Genomic DNA, 24942 nt, shown 5'->3' on the forward strand with positions numbered 1-24942 from the left:
ATATTTGCATAGCAATTTTTCGATAAATTTTTATGCTGAATAAATTTAGCACACAATTTCAGTCTATTCAAACATGTTATGCATTCTTTGTCTCTTTCCGGAGCTCAAAGTTCTTTGCTGTGAAGTTTCTCGATTTTCGTAGAGCCGAAAAAAATAATCAGGGAGCTCAGTTCGTGTATTCTGCTTTCGAACAAGTCTTTACGAGTTAAATGCGGCCGCGGAGTCAAAGCAACGGACATTTCATCATTCGAATAAAATTGTTTCAAACATCGTTCCTCCAAGGATGTACAAATATTGAAGATTTCCCAATGGTTTATTTCTTCCTTCTGTCAATTCCTGAGAAGATGACACGACATCCTTCGGACGTATCTCTTTATTCTGTGAAGTGAATCGGCTCTGCGATAACCTCTGACAAATCAAATATATTCAGCTACGTTTCTTGGACCAACATGCAGATTTCATGCGATAAAAAACGGAAAACCACGAGCTCAGAGACAGACTTGCACAGGGTTACATACGTGTGAATTTGAAGACAACGCTTGTAGCACAATCGCTCGTATAAAAATATCATTACACCAACAGCGTCCTGTTTGGTGATCATTGATTCGTCCCGGCATGACGTGGCGCAATTGAGCATGGGGAAGAGAGCCGCGACGAAGAGCGATAGGAAAAGACACGTGACTCGGATATTTTCACGTGACTCGTTCACTCGATTTGATTTTTGGCGAGAGTCTGGCTTCGCCCGACTTGAAAGAGGCGAGGCGCACGGTTTTCTGCGGCGTTTGATCTGCTTCTTTTTGTAGTAAATCTGCTTTCCTACGCCAAACAGACTTCCACTTCCGCCTTCTCTTTTCCCCCAACTTCCTGACTTCGTGCGTGACTAAACCCTGCGAATACGAACCACCGCGGTGTAAATAGATCTGCAGGGCTCGACGTTCAACGTGCTTCACAGCTGGTAACAACCTCAGCTGTGGGAATAACGTCAAGAATATATAATAGAATGTTTTGTTGCAACAAAATCATCCCGTACCTTGTATAACGCACACTACGTCTGCTGGTCGCACGTCACATGGCACAACAAAATTCTCTCCATACGTATAATTTAGGTGTTAATTCCCTGCTCTAAAAACCAGTTCTGGCCCGGCTGAACTCTTTCGGTTGCCCTGAGGCGTTGGATACCTCATGTTTTATAGTAAGTACATAACGCGCTGTGACAGTCGCCAGAAACTTGGAAAAAGAAAAAAACTTACTTACTTACTTACTTACTTACGTATATTATATACAATATTCGCGTGGTAAGATTCCGCAATAAGTAGCAAAGTGCAGCTACTTCTATTTACAAAAAATGAAAAATTTTAAGATACTCGTGTTTTTTTAGCATTGAAACTGCTTCTACCATGGGGGTACTGGCTAGCCTGGAGTCCGTAAAGGGGATTCTTTCTGGCAGAGATGTCACACGAAAACGACGGCTCTGTGATTGGCCAAGCGCCTGTCCGACCAGTCAGCCAATGATTCTGATCGATGCGCTGGCGATGCTGACTAGTCAACGCTGGATCGACTTTGTATGAGATGAATGCGAGTGTCAGTTCATTCTGTTGTTAGTATTCCTGCTGAATGTAGCGAAGTGAAGCCAAGTTTTGCAATAATTATGAACTCTGATAACAATATTCCGCAATCTGCGTATGGTAACAATCGAAACGTGAAGTCTATCGAATCCCTGCATCGATTTGTGCTATCATCAGGCTGAAATTATCGCCACGCCAGCAGGTGATGAATAAACACTTCATATTTTGAATCGTTGATTTCACTGTGTTTTTTGTTTATCAATAAAAGATGGAAATATTTGATGATATGTTTATTTTGAATGTTTGAATTGTGTTTATGTCGATTCTGTTACCAGTATGAAATATGAATATGTCTGTGTCCTGGTTACAAATGAACGCAATGTAATCTAGTATAATGTTAAATCTATAACCTAGTAACTAAAATTACAATAGATCCGATAGTTACATCCTGTAAATTATCTGTAGATTTTTTACACAGTTAAGTCAATTTGTCCCTTGAGATTTTTAGTATAAATTTTGACGATCTAAAAGAATGCTGAAATTGATTCCTTCATGCGCTACATTTATGTGGTTTGTAAGGGAAATCGATTGGGCGCAGTCCGAATAAGCTGCGAGCAACAGATGAGGAGTCACAATTGGAAGACGAGAAAATTTTACAGTATTTTTCCAGCTGTTAGTCAAACGCTGTTCTAGATGTCATCTCCTCAGTTCCACAGATTCAATTGGTCTAATGAGAGTCGTATAGATCGATTAGAGACGCGAAGATTTCTGGACTCGGGAATCGCAAAAAAAAGCAAAACTAATCCCTTCGAACAAGGGATCAGAAGTTACGGCCAGATACATAAAATTTGCAGACCGTTCTCAGAAAGATTAGGGAAAAAAATCTCAGATTTACAGCTATCACAGTACAGCTGTTTATTTGATACGTCTTAATTCTAGTACAAGTGTTCGGGTGTCAGTGTATAGTAATTCAACATGTTACCAGATAATATGAAAGTCTAGTACAAGAATGAATACGAAACTATAATAAAACATTGTACACTAATTTTAATCAGTATGACATGACATGGAAATGCTATGTAAAATATATTAAGCAAAATATAAATAATATTATATCGAACGGACATTGTCTTACTCAATAATTAATTTTTAAGTTCTAGTTAAAGTCCAAGCGCTGCGCACCTCTGCATGTTACGATATACGACTTATGAAGGTGTATTATTATTCTGAATTGTTACACAGAATTTCATTGAATAAATACTTGGAATTTCCCATATTTCATTCGTAATTTTTCACCCAAAGAACGAGTTAACTTTTTCGTCATTTTTTGGCTGCTGGTCTTGCCTTCGTAGGTTCTCTTCTATTCGTCCTCCGTACTTCATAAGGAGTTTTCTGTGTTTCTAGCGTTCTCATTGGTCAAGAAACAGTCACGAGTATGAGGTCTGAAACAGAGGATTTGTTGTGCAAAATGATAGCAAGGCTAACCACTTTGCATTTTTGACGAAAATTTTCGCGATTCTAAAAAGTGCTGGAATGAATTCTTTGATGCACTGTTCCGACGTAATTTTGCGAGAAAAATCGATAAGGCGCAGTCCCAATACGCTGCGATCAACGCATCTCAAGTTACAGCCGGAAAAAGAGAACCTGAGTTTTCGATTTTTCAGCAGGTGCTTTTTTCCTCGTATCTTCCCTCCCGTTGATCCCACGCTCCTTTAGCTGCGTTTTCTGAGTTCTTTGTGGTCCAATTGGCCGGGAAAGAATCATACGAATCAATTCTGAGACAAAAAATTTTTCGGCCAAAAAAAAAGGAAGGCCCTTTGTATTTTTGGCGAAAATTTTCGCGATTTTCAAAAATGCTGGAATAAATTAATTGTGGCACTATTCCGCCGTAATTTTGCGAGAGAAATTGATTGGGCGCAGTCCCAATACGCTGCGATCGACGCATCAAAAGTTACAGCCAAAAAACGAAAACCTGAATTTTCGACATTTTTCAGCAGGTGCTTTTTTCCTCGTATCTTCTCTCCCGTTGATCCTACGCTCCTTTTGCTGCGTTTTCTGAGTTCCTTGTGGTCCCATTGGCCGGGAAGGAGTCATACGAATCAATTCTGAGACAAAAAAATTTTCGGCCAAAAAAAAAGGGAGGCTAACCCCTTTGTATTTTTGGCGAAAATTTTCGCGATTTTCAAAAGTGCTGAAATAAATTAATTGTGGCACTATTCCGATGTAATTTTGCGAGAGAAATCGATTGGGCGCAGTCCCAATACGCTGCGATCAACGCATCAAAAGTTACAGCCAAAAAACGAAAACCTGAATTTTCGACATTTTTCAGCAGGTGCTTTTTTGCTCGTATCTTCACTCCCGTTGATCCTACGCTCCTTTTGCTGCGTTTTCTGAGTTCCTTGTGGTCCCATTGGCCGGGAAGGAGTCATACGAATCAATTCTGAGACAAAAAAATTTTCGGCCAAAAAAAAAGGGAGGCTAACCCCTTTGTATTTTTGGCGAAAATTTTCGCGATTTTCAAAAGTGCTGAAATAAATTAATTGTGGCACTATTCCGATGTAATTTTGCGAGAGAAATCGATTGGGCGCAGTCCCAATACGCTGCGATCAACGCATCAAAAGTTACAGCCAAAAAACGAAAACCTGAATTTTCGACATTTTTCAGCAGGTGCTTTTTTGCTCGTATCTTCACTCCCGTTGATCCTACGCTCCTTTTGCCGCGTTTTCTGAGTTCCTTGTGGTCCGATTGGCCAGTAAAGAGTCATACGAATCAATTCTGAGACGAAAAATTTTTCGGCCAAAAAAAAAGGAAGGCTTTGTATTTTTGGCGAAAATTTTCGCGATTTTCAAAAGTGCTGGAATGAATTAATTGTGGCACTATACCGACGTAATTTTGCGAGAGAAATCGATTGGGCGCAGTCCCAATACGCTGCGATCAACGCATCGGAAGTTACAGCCAGAAAACGAAAACCTGAATTTTCGACATTTTTCAGCAGGTGCTTTTTCCCTCGTATCTTCTCTCCCGTTGATCCTACGCTCCTTTTGCTGCGTTTTCTGAGTTCCTTGTGGTCCAATTGGCCGGGAAAGAGTCATACGAATCAATTCTGAGGCGAAAAATTTTTCGGCCAAAAAAAAAGGAAGGCTAACCCCTTTGTATTTTTGGCGAAAATTTTCGCGATTTTCAAAAGGGCTGGAATAAATTAATTGTGGCACTATTCCGATGTAATTTTGCGAGAGAAATCGATTGGGCGCAGTCCCAATACGCTGCGATCAACGCATCAAAAGTTACAGCCAAAAAACGAAAACCTGAATTTTCGACATTTTTCAGCAGGTGCTTTTTTGCTCGTATCTTCACTCCCGTTGATCCTACGCTCCTTTTGCCGCGTTTTCTGAGTTCCTTGTGGTCCGATTGGCCAGTAAAGAGTCATACGAATCAATTCTGAGACGAAAAATTTTTCGGCCAAAAAAAAAGGAAGGCTTTGTATTTTTGGCGAAAATTTTCGCGATTTTCAAAAGTGCTGGAATGAATTAATTGTGGCACTATACCGACGTAGTTTTGTTAGAGAAATCGATTGGGCGCAGTCCCAATACGCTCCGATCAACGCATCGAAAGTTACAGCCAAAAAACGAAAACCTGAATTTTCGACATTTTTCAGCAGGTGCCTTTTTCCTCGTATCTTCTCTCCCGTTGATCCTACGCTCCTTTTGCTGCGTTTTCTGGGTTCCTTGTGGTCCAATTGGCCGGAAAAGAGTCATACGAATCAATTCTGAGACAAAAAAATTTTCGGCCAAAAAAAAAGGAAGGCTAACCCCTTTGTATTTTTGGCGAAAATTTTCGCAATTTTCGAAAGTGCTGGAATAAATTAATTGTGGCACTATTCCGACGTAATTTTGCGAGAGAAATCGATTGGGCGCAGTCCCAATACGCTGCGATCAACGCATCGGAAGTTACAGCCAGAAAACGAAAACCTGAATTTTCGACATTTTTCAGCAGGTGCCTTTTCCCTCGTATCTTCTCTCCCGTTGATCCTACGCTCCTTTTGCTGCGTTTTCTGAGTTCCTTGTGGTCCAATTGGCCGGGAAAGAGTCATACGAATCAATTCTGAGGCGAAAAATTTTTCGGCCAAAAAAAAAGGAAGGCTAACCCCTTTGTATTTTTGGCGAAAATTTTCGCGATTTTCAAAAGAGCTGGAATAAATTAATTGTGGCACTATTCCGACGTAATTTTGCGGGAGGAATCGATTGGGCGCAGTCCCATAACGCTCCGATCAACGCATCGAAAGTTACAGCCAAAAAACGAAAACCTAAATTTTCGACATTTTTCAGCAGGTGCTTTTTTCCTCGTATCTTCTCTCCCGTTGATCCTACGCTCCTTTTGCTGCGTTTTCTGAGTTCCTTGTGGTCCAATCGGCCGGTAAAGAGTCATACGAATCAATTCTGAGACAAAAAAATTTTCGGCCAAAAAAAAAGGAAGGCTAACCCCTTTGTATTTTTGGCGAAAATTTTCGCGATTTTTAAAAGTGCTGTAATGAATTAATTGTGGCGCTGTTCCGACGTAATTTTGCAAGAGAAATCGATTGGGCGCAGTCTCAATACGCTGCGATCAACGCATCGAAAGTTACAGCCAAAAAACGAAAACCTGAATTTTCGACATTTTTCAGCAGGTGCCTTTGTCCTCGTATCTTCTCCTCCGTTGATCCTACGCTCCTTTTGCTGCGTTCTCTGAGTTCCTTGTGGTCCAATTGGCCGGGAAAGAGTCATACGAATCAATTCTGAGACGAAAAATTTTTTGGTCAAAAAAAAAGGAAGGCTTTTGTATTTTTGGCGAAAATTTTTGCGATTTTCAAAAGTGCTGGAATGAATTAATTGTGGCACTATTCCGACGTAATTTTGTGAGAGAAATCGATTGGGCGCAGTCCCAATACTCTCCGATAAACGCATCGAAAGTTACAGCCAAAAAACGAAAACCTAAATTTTCGACATTTTTCAGCAGGTGCTTTTTTCCTCGTATCTTCTCTCCCGTTGATCCTACGCTCCTTTTGCTGCGTTCTCTGAGTTCCTTGTGGTCCGATTGGCCAGGAAAGAGTCATACGAATCAATTCTGAGACGAAAGATTTTTCGGCCGAAAAAAAAGGAAGGCTAACCCCTTTGTATTTTTGGCGAAAATTTTCGCGATTTTTGAAAGTGCTGTAATGAATTAATTGTGGCGCTGTTCCGACGTAATTTTGCAAGAGAAATCGATTGGGCGCAGTCTCAATACGCTGCGATCAACGCATCGAAAGTTACAGCCAAAAAACGGAAACCTGAATTTTCGACATTTTTCAGCAGGTGCTTTTTTCCTCGTATCTTCTCTCCCGTTGATCCCACGCTCCTTTTGCTGCGTTTTCTGAGTTCCTTGTGGTCCCATTGGCCGGGAAGGAGTCATACGAATCAATTCTGAGACAAAAAAATTTTCGGCCAAAAAAAAAGGGAGGCTAACCCCTTTGTATTTTTGGCGAAAATTTTCGCGATTTTTGAAAGTGCTGTAATGAATTAATTGTGGCGCTGTTCCGACGTAATTTTGCAAGAGAAATCGATTGGGCGCAGTCTCAATACGCTGCGATCAACGCATCGAAAGTAACAGCCAAAAAACGGAAACCTGAATTTTCGACATTTTTCAGCAGGTGCTTTTTTCCTCGTATCTTCTCTCCCGTTGATCCCACGCTCCTTTTGCTGCGTTTTCTGAGTTCCTTGTGGTCCCATTGGCCGGGAAGGAGTCATACGAATCAATTCTGAGACAAAAAAATTTTCGGCCAAAAAAAAAGGGAGGCTAACCCCTTTGTATTTTTGGCGAAAATTTTCGCGATTTTCAAAAGTGCTGAAATAAATTAATTGTGGCACTATTCCGATGTAATTTTGCGAGAGAAATCGATTGGGCGCAGTCCCAATACGCTGCGATCAACGCATCAAAAGTTACAGCCAAAAAACGAAAACCTGAATTTTCGACATTTTTCAGCAGGTGCTTTTTTGCTCGTATCTTCACTCCCGTTGATCCTACGCTCCTTTTGCCGCGTTTTCTGAGTTCCTTGTGGTCCGATTGGCCAGTAAAGAGTCATACGAATCAATTCTGAGACGGAAAATTTTTCGGCCAAAAAAAAAGGAAGGCTTTGTATTTTTGGCGAAAATTTTCGCGATTTTCATAAGTGCTGGAATGAATTAATTGTGGCACTATACCGACGTAGTTTTGTTAGAGAAATCGATTGGGCGCAGTCCCAATACGCTCCGATCAACGCATCGAAAGTTACAGCCAAAAAACGAAAACCTGAATTTTCGACATTTTTCAGCAGGTGCCTTTTTCCTCGTATCTTCTCTCCCGTTGATCCTACGCTCCTTTTGCTGCGTTTTCTGGGTTCCTTGTGGTCCAATTGGCCGGAAAAGAGTCATACGAATCAATTCTGAGACAAAAAAATTTTCGGCCAAAAAAAAAGGAAGGCTAACCCCTTTGTATTTTTGGCGAAAATTTTCGCAATTTTCGAAAGTGCTGGAATAAATTAATTGTGGCACTATTCCGACGTAATTTTGCGAGAGAAATCGATTGGGCGCAGTCCCAATACGCTGCGATCAACGCATCGGAAGTTACAGCCAGAAAACGAAAACCTGAATTTTCGACATTTTTCAGCAGGTGCCTTTTCCCTCGTATCTTCTCTCCCGTTGATCCTACGCTCCTTTTGCTGCGTTTTCTGAGTTCCTTGTGGTCCAATTGGCCGGGAAAGAGTCATACGAATCAATTCTGAGGCGAAAAATTTTTCGGCCAAAAAAAAAGGAAGGCTAACCCCTTTGTATTTTTGGCGAAAATTTTCGCGATTTTCAAAAGGGCTGGAATAAATTAATTGTGGCACTATTCCGACGTAATTTTGCGAGAGGAATCGATTGGGCGCAGTCCCATAACGCTCCGATCAACGCATCGAAAGTTACAGCCAAAAAACGAAAACCTAAATTTTCGACATTTTTCAGCAGGTGCTTTTTTCCTCGTATCTTCTCTCCCGTTGATCCTACGCTCCTTTTGCTGCGTTTTCTGCGTTCCTTGTGGTCCAATTGGCCGGGAAAGAGTCATACGAATCAATTCTGAGACGAAAAATTTTTTGGTCAAAAAAAAAGGAAGGCTAACCCCTTTGTATTTTTGGCGAAAATTTTTGCGATTTTCAAAAGTGCTGGAATGAATTAATTGTGGCACTATTCCGACGTAATTTTGTGAGAGAAATCGATTGGGCGCAGTCCCAATACTCTCCGATCAACGCATCGAAAGTTACAGCCAAAAAACGAAAACCTAAATTTTCGACATTTTTCAGCAGGTGCTTTTTTCCTCGTATCTTCTCTCCCGTTGATCCTACGCTCCTTTTGCTGCGTTCTCTGAGTTCCTTGTGGTCCAATTGGCCGGGAAAGAGTCATACGAACCAATTCTGAGACGAAAAATTTTTCGGCCAAAAAAAAAGGAAGGCTAACCCCTTTGTATTTTTGGCGAAAATTTTCGCGATTTTCAAAAGTGCTGACATGAATTAATTGTGGCACTATTCCGACGTAGTTTTGTGAGACAAATCGATTGGGCGCAGTCCCAATACTCTCCGATCAACGCATCGAAAGTTACAGCCAAAAAACGAGAACCTAAATTTTTGACATTTTTCAGCGGGTGCTTTTTTCCTCGTATTTTCTCTCCCGTTGATCCTACGCTCCTTTTGCTGCGTTTTCTGAGTTCCTTGTGGTCCAATTGGCCGGGAAAGAGTCATACGAACCAATTCTGAGACGAAAAATTTTTCGGCCAAAAAAAAAGGAAGGTTAACCCCTTTGTATTTTTAGCGAAAATTTTCGCGATTTTTAAAAGTGCTGTAATGAATTAATTGTGGCGCTGTTCCGACGTAATTTTGCAAGAGAAATCGATTGGGCGCAGTCTCAATACGCTGCGATCAACGCATCGAAAGTTACAGCCAAAAAACGAAAACCTGAATTTTCGACATTTTTCAGCAGGTGCCTTTTTCCTCGTATCTTCTCTCCCGTTGATCCTACGCTCCTTTTGCTGCGTTTTCTGGGTTCCTTGTGGTCCAATTGGCCGGAAAAGAGTCATACGAATCAATTCTGAGACAAAAAAATTTTCGGCCAAAAAAAAAGGAAGGCTAACCCCTTTGTATTTTTGGCGAAAATTTTCGCAATTTTCGAAAGTGCTGGAATAAATTAATTGTGGCACTATTCCGACGTAATTTTGCGAGAGAAATCGATTGGGCGCAGTCCCAATACGCTGCGATCAACGCATCGGAAGTTACAGCCAGAAAACGAAAACCTGAATTTTCGACATTTTTCAGCAGGTGCCTTTTCCCTCGTATCTTCTCTCCCGTTGATCCTACGCTCCTTTTGCTGCGTTTTCTGAGTTCCTTGTGGTCCAATTGGCCGGGAAAGAGTCATACGAATCAATTCTGAGGCGAAAAATTTTTCGGCCAAAAAAAAAGGAAGGCTAACCCCTTTGTATTTTTGGCGAAAATTTTCGCGATTTTCAAAAGGGCTGGAATAAATTAATTGTGGCACTATTCCGACGTAATTTTGCGAGAGGAATCGATTGGGCGCAGTCCCATAACGCTCCGATCAACGCATCGAAAGTTACAGCCAAAAAACGAAAACCTAAATTTTCGACATTTTTCAGCAGGTGCTTTTTTCCTCGTATCTTCTCTCCCGTTGATCCTACGCTCCTTTTGCTGCGTTTTCTGAGTTCCTTGTGGTCCAATTGGCCGGGAAAGAGTCATACGAATCAATTCTGAGACGAAAAATTTTTTGGTCAAAAAAAAAGGAAGGCTAACCCCTTTGTATTTTTGGCGAAAATTTTTGCGATTTTCAAAAGTGCTGGAATGAATTAATTGTGGCACTATTCCGACGTAGTTTTGTGAGAGAAATCGATTGGGCGCAGTCCCAATACTCTCCGATCAACGCATCGAAAGTTACAGCCAAAAAACGAAAACCTGAATTTTCGACATTTTTCAGCAGGTGCCTTTTTCCTCGTATCTTCTCTCCCGTTGATCCTACGCTCCTTTTGCTGCGTTTTCTGGGTTCCTTGTGGTCCAATTGGCCGGGAAAGCGTCATACGAATCAGATCTAAGACAAAAAATTTTCCAGCCAAAAAAAAAGGAAGGTTAACCCCTTTGTATTTTTAGCGAAAATTTTCGCGATTTTTAAAAGTGCTGTAATGAATTAATTGTGGCGCTGTTCCGACGTAATTTTGCAAGAGAAATCGATTGGGCGCAGTCTCAATACGCTGCGATCAACGCATCGAAAGTTACAGCCAAAAAACGAAAACCTGAATTTTCGACATTTTCCAGCAGGTGCCTTTTTCCTCGTATCTTCTCTTCCGTTGATCCTACGCTGCTTTTGCTGCGTTTTCTGAGTTTTTTGTGGTCCAATTGGCCGGGAAAGAGTCATACGAACCAATTCTGAGACGAAAAATTTTTCGGCCAAAAAAAAGGAAGGCTAACCCCTTTGTATTTTTGGCGAAAATTTTCGCGATTTTCAAAAGTGCTGGAATGAATTAATTGTGGCACTATTCCGACGTAGTTTTGTGAGAGAAATCGATTGGGCGCAGTCCCAATACTCTCCGATCAACGCATCGAAAGTTACAGCCAAAAAACGAGAACCTAAATTTTTGACATTTTTCAGCAGGTGCTTTTTTCCTCGTATTTTCTCTCCCGTTGATCCTACGCTCCTTTTGCCACGTTTTCTGAGTTCCTTGTGGTCCAATTGGCCGGGAAAGAGTCATACGAACCAATTCTGAGACGAAAAATTTTTCGGCCAAAAAAAAAGGAAGGTTAACCCCTTTGTATTTTTAGCGAAAATTTTCGCGATTTTGAAAAGTGCCGTAATGAATTAATTGTGGCGCTGTTCCGACGTAATTTTGCAAGAGAAATCGATTGGGCGCAGTCTCAATACGCTGCGATCAACGCATCAAAAGTTAAAGCCAAAAAACGAAAACCTGAATTTTCGACATTTTTCAGCAGGTGCCTTCTTCCTCGTATCTTCTCTTCCGTTGATCCTACGCTGTTTTTGCTGCGTTTTCTGAGTTCCTTGTGGTCCGATTGGCCAGGAAAGAGTCATACGAATCAATTCTGAGACGAAAGATTTTTCGGCCGAAAAAAAAGGAAGGCTAACCCCTTTGTATTTTTGGCGAAAATTTTCGCGATTTTCAAAAGTGCTGAAATGAAATAATTGTGGCACTATTCCGACTTAGTTTTGTGAGAGAAATCGATTGGGCGCAGTCCCAATACGCTCCGATCAACGCATCGAAAGTTACAGCCAAAAAACGAAAAGCTAAATTTTCGACATTTTTCAGCAGGTGCTTTTTTCCTCGTATCTTCTCTCCCGTTGATCCTACGCTCCTTTTGCTGCGTTCTCTGAGTTCCTTGTGGTCCAATTGGCCGGGAAAGAGTCATACGAATCAATTCTGAGACGAAAAATTTTTTGGTCAAAAAAAAAGGAAGGCTAACCCCTTTGTATTTTTGGCGAAAATTTTCGCGATTTTTGAAAGTGCTGTAATGAATTAATTGTGGCGCTGTTCCGACGTAATTTTGCGAGAGAAATCGATTGGGCGCAGTCTCAATACGCTGCGATCAACGCATCGAAAGTTACAGCCAAAAAACGGAAACCTGAATTTTCGACATTTTTCAGCAGGTGCTTTTTTCCTCGTATCTTCTCTCCCGTTGATCCCACGCTCCTTTTGCTGCGTTTTCTGAGTTCCTTGTGGTCCCATTGGCCGGGAAGGAGTCATACGAATCAATTCTGAGACAAAAAAATTTTCGGCCAAAAAAAAAGGGAGGCTAACCCCTTTGTATTTTTGGCGAAAATTTTCGCGATTTTCAAAAGTGCTGAAATAAATTAATTGTGGCACTATTCCGATGTAATTTTGCGAGAGAAATCGATTGGGCGCAGTCCCAATACGCTGCGATCAACGCATCAAAAGTTACAGCCAAAAAACGAAAACCTGAATTTTCGACATTTTTCAGCAGGTGCTTTTTTGCTCGTATCTTCACTCCCGTTGATCCTACGCTCCTTTTGCCGCGTTTTCTGAGTTCCTTGTGGTCCGATTGGCCAGTAAAGAGTCATACGAATCAATTCTGAGACGAAAAATTTTTCGGCCAAAAAAAAAGGAAGGCTTTGTATTTTTGGCGAAAATTTTCGCGATTTTCAAAAGTGCTGGAATGAATTAATTGTGGCACTATACCGACGTAGTTTTGTTAGAGAAATCGATTGGGCGCAGTCCCAATACGCTCCGATCAACGCATCGAAAGTTACAGCCAAAAAACGAAAACCTGAATTTTCGACATTTTTCAGCAGGTGCCTCTTTCCTCGTATCTTCTCTCCCGTTGATCCTACGCTCCTTTTGCTGCGTTTTCTGGGTTCCTTGTGGTCCAATTGGCCGGAAAAGAGTCATACGAATCAATTCTGAGACAAAAAAATTTTCGGCCAAAAAAAAAGGAAGGCTAACCCCTTTGTATTTTTGGCGAAAATTTTCGCAATTTTCGAAAGTGCTGGAATAAATTAATTGTGGCACTATTCCGACGTAATTTTGCGAGAGAAATCGATTGGGCGCAGTCCCAATACGCTGCGATCAACGCATCGGAAGTTACAGCCAGAAAACGAAAACCTGAATTTTCGACATTTTTCAGCAGGTGCCTTTTCCCTCGTATCTTCTCTCCCGTTGATCCTACGCTCCTTTTGCTGCGTTTTCTGAGTTCCTTGTGGTCCAATTGGCCGGGAAAGAGTCATACGAATCAATTCTGAGGCGAAAAATTTTTCGGCCAAAAAAAAAGGAAGGCTAACCCCTTTGTATTTTTGGCGAAAATTTTCGCGATTTTCAAAAGGGCTGGAATAAATTAATTGTGGCACTATTCCGACGTAATTTTGCGAGAGGAATCGATTGGGCGCAGTCCCATAACGCTCCGATCAACGCATCGAAAGTTACAGCCAAAAAACGAAAACCTAAATTTTCGACAATTTTCAGCAGGTGCTTTTTTCCTCGTATCTTCTCTCCCGTTGATCCTACGCTCCTTTTGCTGCGTTTTCTGAGTTCCTTGTGGTCCAATCGGCCGGGAAAGCGTCATACGAATCAGATCTAAGACAAAAAATTTTCCAGCCAAAAAAAAAGGAAGGTTAACCCCTTTGTATTTTTAGCGAAAATTTTCGCGATTTTTAAAAGTGCTGTAATGAATTAATTGTGGCGCTGTTCCGACGTAATTTTGCAAGAGAAATCGATTGGGCGCAGTCTCAATACGCTGCGATCAACGCATCGAAAGTTACAGCCAAAAAACGAAAACCTGAATTTTCGACATTTTTCAGCAGGTGCCTTTGTCCTCGTATCTTCTCCTCCGTTGATCCTACGCTCCTTTTGCTGCGTTCTCTGAGTTCCTTGTGGTCCCATTGGCCGGGAAGGAGTCATACGAATCAATTCTGAGACAAAAAAATTTTCGGCCAAAAAAAAAGGGAGGCTAACCCCTTTGTATTTTTGGCGAAAATTTTCGCGATTTTCAAAAGTGCTGAAATAAATTAATTGTGGCACTATTCCGATGTAATTTTGCGAGAGAAATCGATTGGGCGCAGTCCCAATACGCTGCGATCAACGCATCAAAAGTTACAGCCAAAAAACGAAAACCTGAATTTTCGACATTTTTCAGCAGGTGCTTTTTTGCTCGTATCTTCACTCCCGTTGATCCTACGCTCCTTTTGCCGCGTTTTCTGAGTTCCTTGTGGTCCGATTGGCCAGTAAAGAGTCATACGAATCAATTCTGAGACGAAAAATTTTTCGGCCAAAAAAAAAGGAAGGCTTTGTATTTTTGGCGAAAATTTTCGCGATTTTCAAAAGTGCTGGAATGAATTAATTGTGGCACTATACCGACGTAGTTTTGTTAGAGAAATCGATTGGGCGCAGTCCCAATACGCTCCGATCAACGCATCGAAAGTTACAGCCAAAAAACGAAAACCTGAATTTTCGACATTTTTCAGCAGGTGCCTTTTTCCTCGTATCTTCTCTCCCGTTGATCCTACGCTCCTTTTGCTGCGTTTTCTGGGTTCCTTGTGGTCCAATTGGCCGGAAAAGAGTCATACGAATCAATTCTGAGACAAAAAAATCTTCGGCCAAAAAAAAAGGAAGGCTAACCCCTTTGTATTTTTGGCGAAAATTTTCGCAATTTTCGAAAGTGCTGGAATAAATTAATTGTGGCACTATTCCGACGTAATTTTGCGAGAGAAATCGATTGGGCGCAGTCCCAATACGCTGCGATCAACGCATCGGAAGTTACAGCCAGAAAACGAAAACCTGAATTTTCGACATTTTTCAGCAGGTGCCTTTTCCCTCGTATCTTCTCTCCCGTTGATCCTACGCTCCTTTTGCTGCGTTTTCTGAGTTCCTTGTGGTCCAATTGGCCGGGAAAGAGTCATACGAATCAATTCTGAGGCGAAAAATTTTTCGGCCAAAAAAAAAGGAAGGCTAACCCCTTTGTATTTTTGGCGAAAATTTTCGCGATTTTCAAATTGGCTGGAATAAATTAATTGTGGCACTATTCCGACGTAATTTTGCGAGAGGAATCGATTGGGCGCAGTCCCATAACGCTCCGATCAACGCATCGAAAGTTACAGCCAAAAAACGAAAACCTGAATTTTCGACATTTTTCAGCAGGTGCCTTTTTCCTCGTATCTTCTCTCCCGTTGATCCTACGCTCCTTTTGCTGCGTTTTCTGGGTTCCTTGTGGTCCAATTGGCCGGGAAAGCGTCATACGAATCAGATCTAAGACAAAAAATTTTCCAGCCAAAAAAAAAGGAAGGTTAACCCCTTTGTATTTTTAGCGAAAATTTTCCTGATTTTTAAAAGTGCTGTAATGAATTAATTGTGGCGCTGTTCCGACGTAATTTTGCAAGAGAAATCGATTGGGCGCAGTCTCAATACGCTGCGATCAACGCATCGAAAGTTACAGCCAAAAAACGAAAACCTGAATTTTCGACATTTTTCAGCAGGTGCCTTTGTCCTCGTATCTTCTCCTCCGTTGATCCTACGCTCCTTTTGCTGCGTTCTCTGAGTTCCTTGCGGTCCAATTGGCCGGGAAAGAGTCATACGAATCAATTCTGAGACGAAAAATTTTTTGGTCAAAAAAAAAGGAAGGCTAACCCCTTTGTATTTTTGGCGAAAATTTTTGCGATTTTCGAAAGTGCTGGAATGAATTAATTGTGGCACTATTCCGACGTAATTTTGTGAGAGAAATCGATTGGGCGCAGTCCCAATACTCTCCGATCAACGCATCGAAAGTTACAGCCAAAAAACGAAAACCTAAATTTTCGACATTTTTCAGCAGGCGCTTTTTTTCTCGTATCTTCTCTCCCGTTGATCCTACGCTCCTTTTGCTGCGTTCTCTGAGTTCCTTGTGGTCCAATTGGCCGGGAAAGAGTCATACGAATCAATTCTGAGACGAAAAATTTTTGGGTCAAAAAAAAAGGAAGGCTAACCCCTTTGTATTTTTGGCGAAAATTTTCGCAATTTTCAAAAGTGCCGGAATAAATTAATTGTGGCACTATTCCGACGTAATTTTGCGAGAGAAATCGATTGAACGCAGACCCAATACGCTGCGATCAACGCATCGAAAGTTACAGCCAAAAAACGAAAACCTGAATTTTCGACATTTTTCAGCAGGTGCCTTTTTCCTCGTATCTTCTCTTCCGTTGATCCTACGCTGCTTTTGCTGCGTTTTCTGAGTTCCTTGTGGTCCAATTGGCCGGGAAAGAGTCATACGAACCAATTCTGAGACGAAAAATTTTTCGGCCAAAAAAAAAGGAAGGCTAACCCCTTTGTATTTTTGGCGAAAATTTTCGCGATTTTCAAAAGGGCTGGAATGAATTAATTGTGGCACTATTCCGATGTAATTTTGCGAGAGAAATCGATTGGGCGCAGTCCCAATACGCTGCGATCAACGCATCAAAAGTTACAGCCAAAAAACGAAAACCTGAATTTTCGACATTTTTCAGCAGGTGCTTTTTTGCTCGTATCTTCTCTCCCGTTGATCCCACGCTCCTTTTGCTGCGTTTTCTGCGTTCCTTGTGGTCCAATTGGCCGGGAAAGCGTCATACGAATCAGATCTAAGACGAAAAATTTTCCAGCCAAAAAAAAAGGAAGGTTAACCCCTTTGTATTTTTAGCGAAAATTTTCGCGATTTTTAAAAGTGCTGTAATGAATTAATTGTGACGCTGTTCCGAGGTAATTTTGCAAGAGAAATCGATTGGGCGCAGTCTCAATACGCTGCGATCAACGCATCGAAAGTTACAGCGAAAAAACGAAAACCTGAATTTTCGACATTTTTCAGCAGGTGCCTTTGTCCTCGTATCTTCTCCTCCGTTGATCCTACGCTCCTTTTGCTGCGTTCTCTGAGTTCCTTGTGGTCCAATTGGCCGGGAAAGAGTCATACGAATCAATTCTGAGACGAAAAATTTTTTGGTCAAAAAAAAAGGAAGGCTAACCCCTTTGTATTTTTGGCGAAAATTTTTGCGATTTTCAAAAGTGCTGGAATGAATTAATTGTGGCACTATTCCGACGTAATTTTGTGAGAGAAATCGATTGGGCGCAGTCCCAATACTCTCCGATCAACGCATCGAAAGTTACAGCCAAAAAACGAAAACCTAAATTTTCGACATTTTTCAGCAGGTGCTTTTTTCCTCGTATCTTCTCTCCCGTTGATCCTACGCTCCTTTTGCTGCGTTCTCTGAGTTCCTTGTGGTCCAATTGGCCGGGAAAGAGTCATACGAACCAATTCTGAGACGAAAAATTTTTCGGCCAAAAAAAAAGGAAGGCTAACCCCTTTGTATTTTTGGCGAAAATTTTCGCGATTTTCAAAAGTGCTGGAATGAATTAATTGTGGCACTATTCCGACGTAGTTTTGTGAGACAAATCGATTGGGCGCACTCCCAATACTCTCCGATCAACGCATCGAAAGTTACAGCCAAAAAACGAGAACCTAAATTTTTGACATTTTTCAGCAGGTGCTTTTTTCCTCGTATTTTCTCTCCCGTTGATCCTACGCTCCTTTTGCTGCGTTTTCTGAGTTCCTTGTGGTCCAATTGGCCGGGAAAGAGTCATACGAACCAATTCTGAGACGAAAAATTTTTCGGCCAAAAAAAAAGGAAGGTTAACCCCTTTGTATTTTTAGCGAAAATTTTCGCGATTTTTTAAAGTGCTGTAATGAATTAATTGTGGCGCTGTTCCGACGTAATTTTGCAAGAGAAATCGATTGGGCGCAGTCTCAATACGCTGCGATCAACGCATCAAAAGTTACAGCCAAAAAACGAAAACCTGAATTTTCGACATTTTCCAGCAGGTGCCTTTTTCCTCGTATCGTCTCTTCCGTTGATCCTACGCTGCTTTTGCTGCGTTTTCTGAGTTTTTTGTGGTCCAATTGGCCGGGAAAGAGTCATACGAACCAATTCTGAGACGAAAAATTTTTCGGCCAAAAAAAAAGGAAGGCTAACCCCTTTGTATTTTTGGCGAAAATTTTCGCAATTTTCAGAAGTGCCGGAATAAATTAATTGTGGCACTATTCCGACGTAATTTTGCGAGAGAAATCGATTGGGCGCAGTCTCAATACGCTGCGATCAACGCATCGAAAGTTACAGCCAAAAAACGAAAACCTGAATTTTCGACATTTTCCAGCAGGTGCCTTTTTCCTCGTATCTTCTCTTCCGTTGATCCTACGCTGCTTTTGCTGCGTTTTCTGAGTTTTTTGTGGTCCAATTGGCCGGGAAAGAGTCATACGAACCAATTCTGAGACGAAAAATTTTTCGGCCAAAAAAAAAGGAAGGCTAACCCCTTTGTATTTTTGGCGAAAATTTTCGCGATTTTCAAAAGTGCTGGAATGAATTAATTGTGGCACTATTCCGACGTAGTTTTGTGAGAGAAATCGATTGGGCGCAGTCCCAATACTCTCCGATCAACGCATCGAAAGTTACAGCCAAAAAACGAAAACCTAAATTTTTGACATTGTTCAGCAGGTGCTTTTTTCCTCGTATTTCCTCTCCCGTTGATCCTACGCTCCTTTTGCCGCGTTTTCTGAGTTCCTTGTGGTCCGATTGGCCAGGAAAAAGTCATACGAATCAATTCTGAGACGAAAGATTTTTCGGCCGAAAAAAAAGGAAGGCTACCCCCTTTGTACTTTTTGCGAAAATTTTCGCGATTTTCAAAAGTGCTGAAAGGAATTGGTTGTGGCACTATTCCGACTGAGTTCTGTGAGAGAAATCGATTGGGCGCAGTCCCAATACGCTACGATCAACGCATCGAAAGTTACAGCCAAAAAACGAAAAGCTAAATTTTCGACATTTTTCAGCAGGTGCTTTTTCCCTCGTATCTTCTCTCCCGTTGATCCTACGCTCCTTTTGCTGCGTTCTTTGAGTTCCTTGTGGTCCAATTGGCCGGGAAAGAGTCATACGAATAAATTCTAAGACGAAAAATTTTTTGGTCAAAAAAAAAGGAAGGCTAACCCCTTTGTATTTTTGGCGAAAATTTTCGCGATTTTCAAAAGTACTGGAATGAATTAATTGTGGCACTATTCCGACCGAGTTTTGTAAGAGAAATCGATTGGGCGCAGTCCCAATACTCTCCGATCAACGCATCGAAAGTTACAGCCAAAAAACGAAAACCTAAATTTTCGACATTTTCAGCAGGTGCTTTTTTCCTCGTATCTTCTCTCCCGTTGATCCTACGCTCCTTTTGCTGCGTTCTCTGAGTTCCTTGTGGTCCAATTGGCCGGGAAAGAGTCATACGAATCAATTCTGAGACGAAAAATTTTTTGGTCAAAAAAAAAGGAAGGCTAACCCCTTTGTATTTTTGGCGAAAATTTTCGCGATTTTCAAAAGGGCTGGAATGAATTAATTGTGGCACTATTCCGACTTAGTTTTGTGAGAGAAATCGATTGGGCGCAATCCCAATACTCTCCGATCAACGCATCGAAAGTTACAGCCAAAAAACGAAAACCTGAATTTTCGACATTTTTCAGCAGGTGCCTTTTTCCTTGTATCTTCTCTACCGTTGATCCTACGCTCCTTTTGCTGCGTTTTCTGGGTTCCTTGTGGTCCAATTGGCCGGGAAAGCGTCATACGAATCAGATCTAAGACAAAAAATTTTCCAGCCAAAAAAAAAGGAAGGTTAACCCCTTTGTATTTTTAGCGAAAATTTTCGCGATTTTTAAAAGTGCTTTAATGAATTAATTGTGGCGCTGTTCCGACGTAATTTTGCAAGAGAAATCGATTGGGCGCAGTCTCAATACGCTGCGATCAACGCATCGAAAGTTACAGCCAAAAAACGAAAACCTGAATTTTCGACATTCTTCAGCAGGTGCCTTTGTCCTCGTATCTTCTCCTCCGTTGATCCTACGCTCCTTTTGCTGCGTTCTCTGAGTTCCTTGTGGTCCAATTGGCCGGGAAAGAGTCATACGAATCAATTCTGAGACGAAAAATTTTTTGGTCAAAAAAAAAGGAAGGCTAACCCCTTTGTATTTTTGGCGAAAATTTTTGCGATTTTCAAAAGTGCTGGAATGAATTAATTGTGGCACTATTCCGACGTAATTTTGTGAGAGAAATCGATTGGGCGCAGTCCCAATACTCTCCGATCAACGCATCGAAAGTTACAGCCAAAAAACGAAAACCTAAATTTTCGACATTTTTCAGCGGGCGCTTTTTTCCTCGTATCTTCTCTCCCGTTGATCCTACGCTCCTTTTGCTGCGTTCTCTGAGTTCCTTGTGGTCCAATTGGCCGGGAAAGAGTCATACGAATCAATTCTGAGACGAAAAATTTTTGGGTCAAAAAAAAAGGAAGGCTAACCCCTTTGTATTTTTGGCGAAAATTTTCGCAATTTTCAAAAGTGCCGGAATAAATTAATTGTGGCACTATTCCGACGTAATTTTGCGAGAGAAATCGATTGAACGCAGACCCAATACGCTGCGATCAACGCATCGAAAGTTACAGCCAAAAAACGAAAACCTGAATTTTCGACATTTTTCAGCAGGTGCCTTTTTCCTCGTATCTTCTCTTTCGTTGATCCTACGCTGCTTTTGCTGCGTTTTCTGAGTTCCTTGTGGTCCAATTGGCCGGGAAAGAGTCATACGAACCAATTCTGAGACGAAAAATTTTTCGGCCAAAAAAAAAGGAAGGCTAACCCCTTTGTATTTTTGGCGAAAATTTTCGCGATTTTCAAAAGTGCTGGAATAAATTAATTGTGGCACTATTCCGACGTAGTTTTGTGAGACAAATCGATTGGGCGCACTCCCAATACTCTCCGATCAACGCATCGAAAGTTACAGCCAAAAAACGAAAACCTGAATTTTCGACATTTTCCAGCAGGTGCCTTTTTCCTCGTATCTTCTCTTCCGTTGATCCTACGCTGCTTTTGCTGCGTTTTCTGAGTTTTTTGTGGTCCAATTGGCCGGGAAAGAGTCATACGAACCAATTCTGAGACGAAAAATTTTTCGGCCAAAAAAAAAGGAAGGCTAACCCCTTTGTATTTTTGGCGAAAATTTTCGCGATTTTCAAAAGTGCTGGAATGAATTAATTGTGGCACTATTCCGACGTAGTTTTGTGAGAGAAATCGATTGGGCGCAGTCCCAATACTCTCCGATCAACGCATCGAAAGTTACAGCCAAAAAACGAAAACCTAAATTTTTGACATTGTTCAGCAGGTGCTTTTTTCCTCGTATTTCCTCTCCCGTTGATCCTACGCTCCTTTTGCCGCGTTTTCTGAGTTCCTTGTGGTCCGATTGGCCAGGAAAAAGTCATACGAATCAATTCTGAGACGAAAGATTTTTCGGCCGAAAAAAAAGGAAGGCTACCCCCTTTGTACTTTTTGCGAAAATTTTCGCGATTTTCAAAAGTGCTGAAAGGAATTGGTTGTGGCACTATTCCGACTGAGTTCTGTGAGAGAAATCGATTGGGCGCAGTCCCAATACGCTACGATCAACGCATCGAAAGTTACAGCCAAAAAACGAAAAGCTAAATTTTCGACATTTTTCAGCAGGTGCTTTTTCCCTCGTATCTTCTCTCCCGTTGATCCTACGCTCCTTTTGCTGCGTTCTTTGAGTTCCTTGTGGTCCAATTGGCCGGGAAAGAGTCATACGAATAAATTCTAAGACGAAAAATTTTTTGGTCAAAAAAAAAGGAAGGCTAACCCCTTTGTATTTTTGGCGAAAATTTTCGCGATTTTTAAAAGTGCTGTAATGAATTAATTGTGGCGCTGTTCCGACGTAATTTTGCAAGAGAAATCGATTGGGCGCAGTCTCAATACGCTGCGATCAACGCATCGAAAGTTACAGCCAAAAAACGAAAACCTGAATTTTCGACATTTTTCAGCAGGTGCCTTTGTCCTCGTATCTTCTCTTCCGTTGATCCTACGCTCCTTTTGCTGCGTTCTCTGAGTTCCTTGTGGTCCAATTGGCCGGGAAAGAGTCATACGAATCAATTCTGAGACGAAAAATTTTTCGGCCAAAAAAAAAGGAAGGCTAACCCCTTTGTATTTTTGGCGAAAATTTTCGCGATTTTCAAAAGTGCTGGAATGAATTAATTGTGGCACTATTCTGACGTAGTTTTGTGAGGAAAATCGATTGGGCGCAGTCCCAATACTCTCCGATCAACGCATCGAAAGTTACAGCCAAAAAACGAAAACCTAAATTTTTGACATTTTTCAGCAGGTGCTTTTTTCCTCGTATTTTCTCTCCCGTTGATCCTACGCTCCTTTTGCTGCGTTTTCTGAGTTCCTTGTGGTCCAATTGGCCGGGAAAGAGTCATACGAACCAATTCTGAGACGAAAAATTTTTCGGCCAAAAAAAAAGGAAGGCTAACCCCTTTGTATTTTTGGCGAAAATTTTCGCGATTTTCAAAAGTGCTGGAATGAATTAATTGTGGCACTATTCCGACGTAGTTTTGTGAGAGAAATCGATTGGGCGCAGTCCCAATACTCTCCGATCAACGCATCGAAAGTTACAGCCAAAAAACGAAAACCTAAATTTTTGACACTTTTCAGCAGGTGCTTTTTTCCTCGTATTTTCTCTCCCGTTGATCCTACGCTCCTTTTGCTGCGTTTTCTGAGTTCCTTGTGGTCCAATTGGCCGTAAAAGAGTCATACGAACCAATTCTGAGACGAAAAATTTTTCGGCCAAAAAAAAAGGAAGGCTAACCCCTTTGTATTTTTGGCGAAAATTTTCGCGATTTTCAAAAGTGCTGGAATGAATTAATTGTGGCACTATTCCGACGTAGTTTTGTGAGAGAAATCGATTGGGCGCAGTCCCAATACTCTCCGATCAACGCATCGAAAGTTACAGCCAAAAAACGAAAACCTAAATTTTCGACATTTTTCAGCAGGTGCTTTTTTCCTCGTATCTTCTCTCCCGTTGATCCCACGCTCCTTTTGCTGCGTTTTCTGAGTTCCTTGTGGTCCAATTGGCCGGGAAAGCGTCATACGAATCAGATCTAAGACGAAAAATTTTCCAGCCAAAAAAAAAGGAAGGTTAACCCCTTTGTATTTTGAGCGAAAATTTTCGCGATTTTTAAAAGTGCTGTAATGAATTAATTGTGGCGCTGTTCCGACGTAATTTTGCAAGAGAAATCGATTGGGCGCAGTCTCAATACGCTGCGATCAACGCATCGAAAGTTACAGCCAAAAAACGAAAACCTGAATTTTCGACATTTTTCAGCAGGTGCCTTTGTCCTCGTATCTTCTCTCCCGTTGATCCTACGCTCCTTTTGCTGCGTTTTCTGAGTTCCTTGTGGTCCAATTGGCCGGGAAAGAGTCATACGAATCAATTCTGAGACGAAAAATTTTTTGGTCAAAAAAAAAGAAAGGCTAACCCCTTTGTATTTTTGGCGAAAATTTTCGCAATTTTCAAAAGTGCCGGAATAAATTAATTGTGGCACTATTTCGACGTAATTTTGCGAGAGAAATCGATTGAACGCAGACCCAATACGCTGCGATCAACGCATCGAAAGTTACAGCCAAAAAACGAAAACCTGAATTTTCGACATTTTTCAGCAGGTGCCTTTTTCCTCGTATCTTCTCTTCCGTTGATCCTACGCTGCTTTTGCTGCGTTTTCTGAGTTCCTTGTGGTCCAATTGGCCGGGAAAGAGTCATACGAACCAATTCTGAGACGAAAAATTTTTCGGCCAAAAAAAAAGGAAGGCTAACCCCTTTGTATTTTTGGCGAAAATTTTCGCGATTTTCAAAAGTGCTGGAATGAATTAATTGTGGCACTATTCCGACGTAGTTTTGTGAGAGAAATCGATTGGGCGCAGTCCCAATACTCTCCGATCAACGCATCGAAAGTTACAGCCAAAAAACGAAAACCTAAATTTTTGACATTTTTCAGCAGGTGCTTTTTTCCTCGTATTTTCTCTCCCGTTGATCCTACGCTCCTTTTGCTGCGTTTTCTGAGTTCCTTGTGGTCCAATTGGCCGGGAAAGAGTCATACGAACCAATTCTGAGACGAAAAATTTTTCGGCCAAAAAAAAAGGAAGGCTAACCCCTTTGTATTTTTGGCGAAAATTTTCGCGATTTTCAAAAGTGCTGGAATGAATTAATTGTGGCACTATTCCGACGTAGTTTAGTGAGAGAAATCGATTGGGCGCAGTCCCAATACTCTCCGATCAACGCATCGAAAGTTACAGCCAAAAAACGAAAACCTAAATTTTCGACATTTTTCAGCAGGTGCTTTTTTCCTCGTATCTTCTCTCCCGTTGATCCTACGCTCCTTTTGCTGCGTTTTCTGAGTTCCTTGTGGTCCAATTGGCCGGGAAAGAGTCATACGAATCAATTCTGAGACGAAAAATTTTTCGGCCAAAAAAAAAGGAAGGCTAACCCCTTTGTATTTTTGGCGAAAATTTTCGCGATTTTCAAAAGTGCTGGAATGAATTAATTGTGGCACTATTCCGACGTAGTTTAGTGAGAGAAATCGATTGGGCGCAGTCCCAATTCGCTGCGATCAACGCATCGAGAGTTACAGCCACAAAACGAAAACCTGAATTTTCGACATTTTTCAGAAGGTGCTTTTTTCCTCGTCTCTCCTCTCCCATTGATCCCACGCTCCTTTCGCTGCGTTTTCTGTGTTCCTTGTGGTCCAATTGGCCGGGAAAGAGTCATACGAATCAGATCTAAGACGAAAAATTTTCCAGCCAAAAAAAAAGGAAGGTTAACCCCTTTGTATTTTTAGCGAAAATTTTCGCGATTATCAAAAGTGCTGGAATGAATTAATTGTAGCGCTCTTCCCACGTAATTTTGCAAGAGAAATCGATTGGGCGCAGTCCCAATACTCTCCGATCAACGCATCGAAAGTTACAGCCAAAAAACGAAAACCTAAATTT

The 24942-nt window shown here is 41.4% G+C and overlaps 2 protein-coding genes across 18 annotated transcripts in view; one reads left to right on the plus strand and one right to left on the minus strand.

Moving 5' to 3' along the window:
• Positions 1 to 2841, plus strand: part of LOC124307949 (uncharacterized) — a 194043-nt gene extending 191202 nt beyond the window's left edge. For all 13 annotated transcript variants that reach the window (XM_046770180.1, XM_046770189.1, XM_046770181.1 and 10 more), the window contains one exon: positions 1379 to 2841. The gene's annotated coding sequence lies outside the window, so the exon portion shown is untranslated. The remainder of the gene's footprint in view (positions 1 to 1378) is intronic.
• Positions 1 to 24942, minus strand: part of LOC124307950 (hemicentin-2-like) — a 297325-nt gene that overhangs the window by 83925 nt on the left and 188458 nt on the right. The gene's annotated exons all lie outside the window — the stretch shown is intronic.

Source organism: Neodiprion virginianus, chromosome 6 (genome assembly GCF_021901495.1).
Source record: "Neodiprion virginianus isolate iyNeoVirg1 chromosome 6, iyNeoVirg1.1, whole genome shotgun sequence".
Classification (NCBI taxonomy): Eukaryota; Metazoa; Arthropoda; class Insecta; order Hymenoptera; family Diprionidae; genus Neodiprion; species Neodiprion virginianus.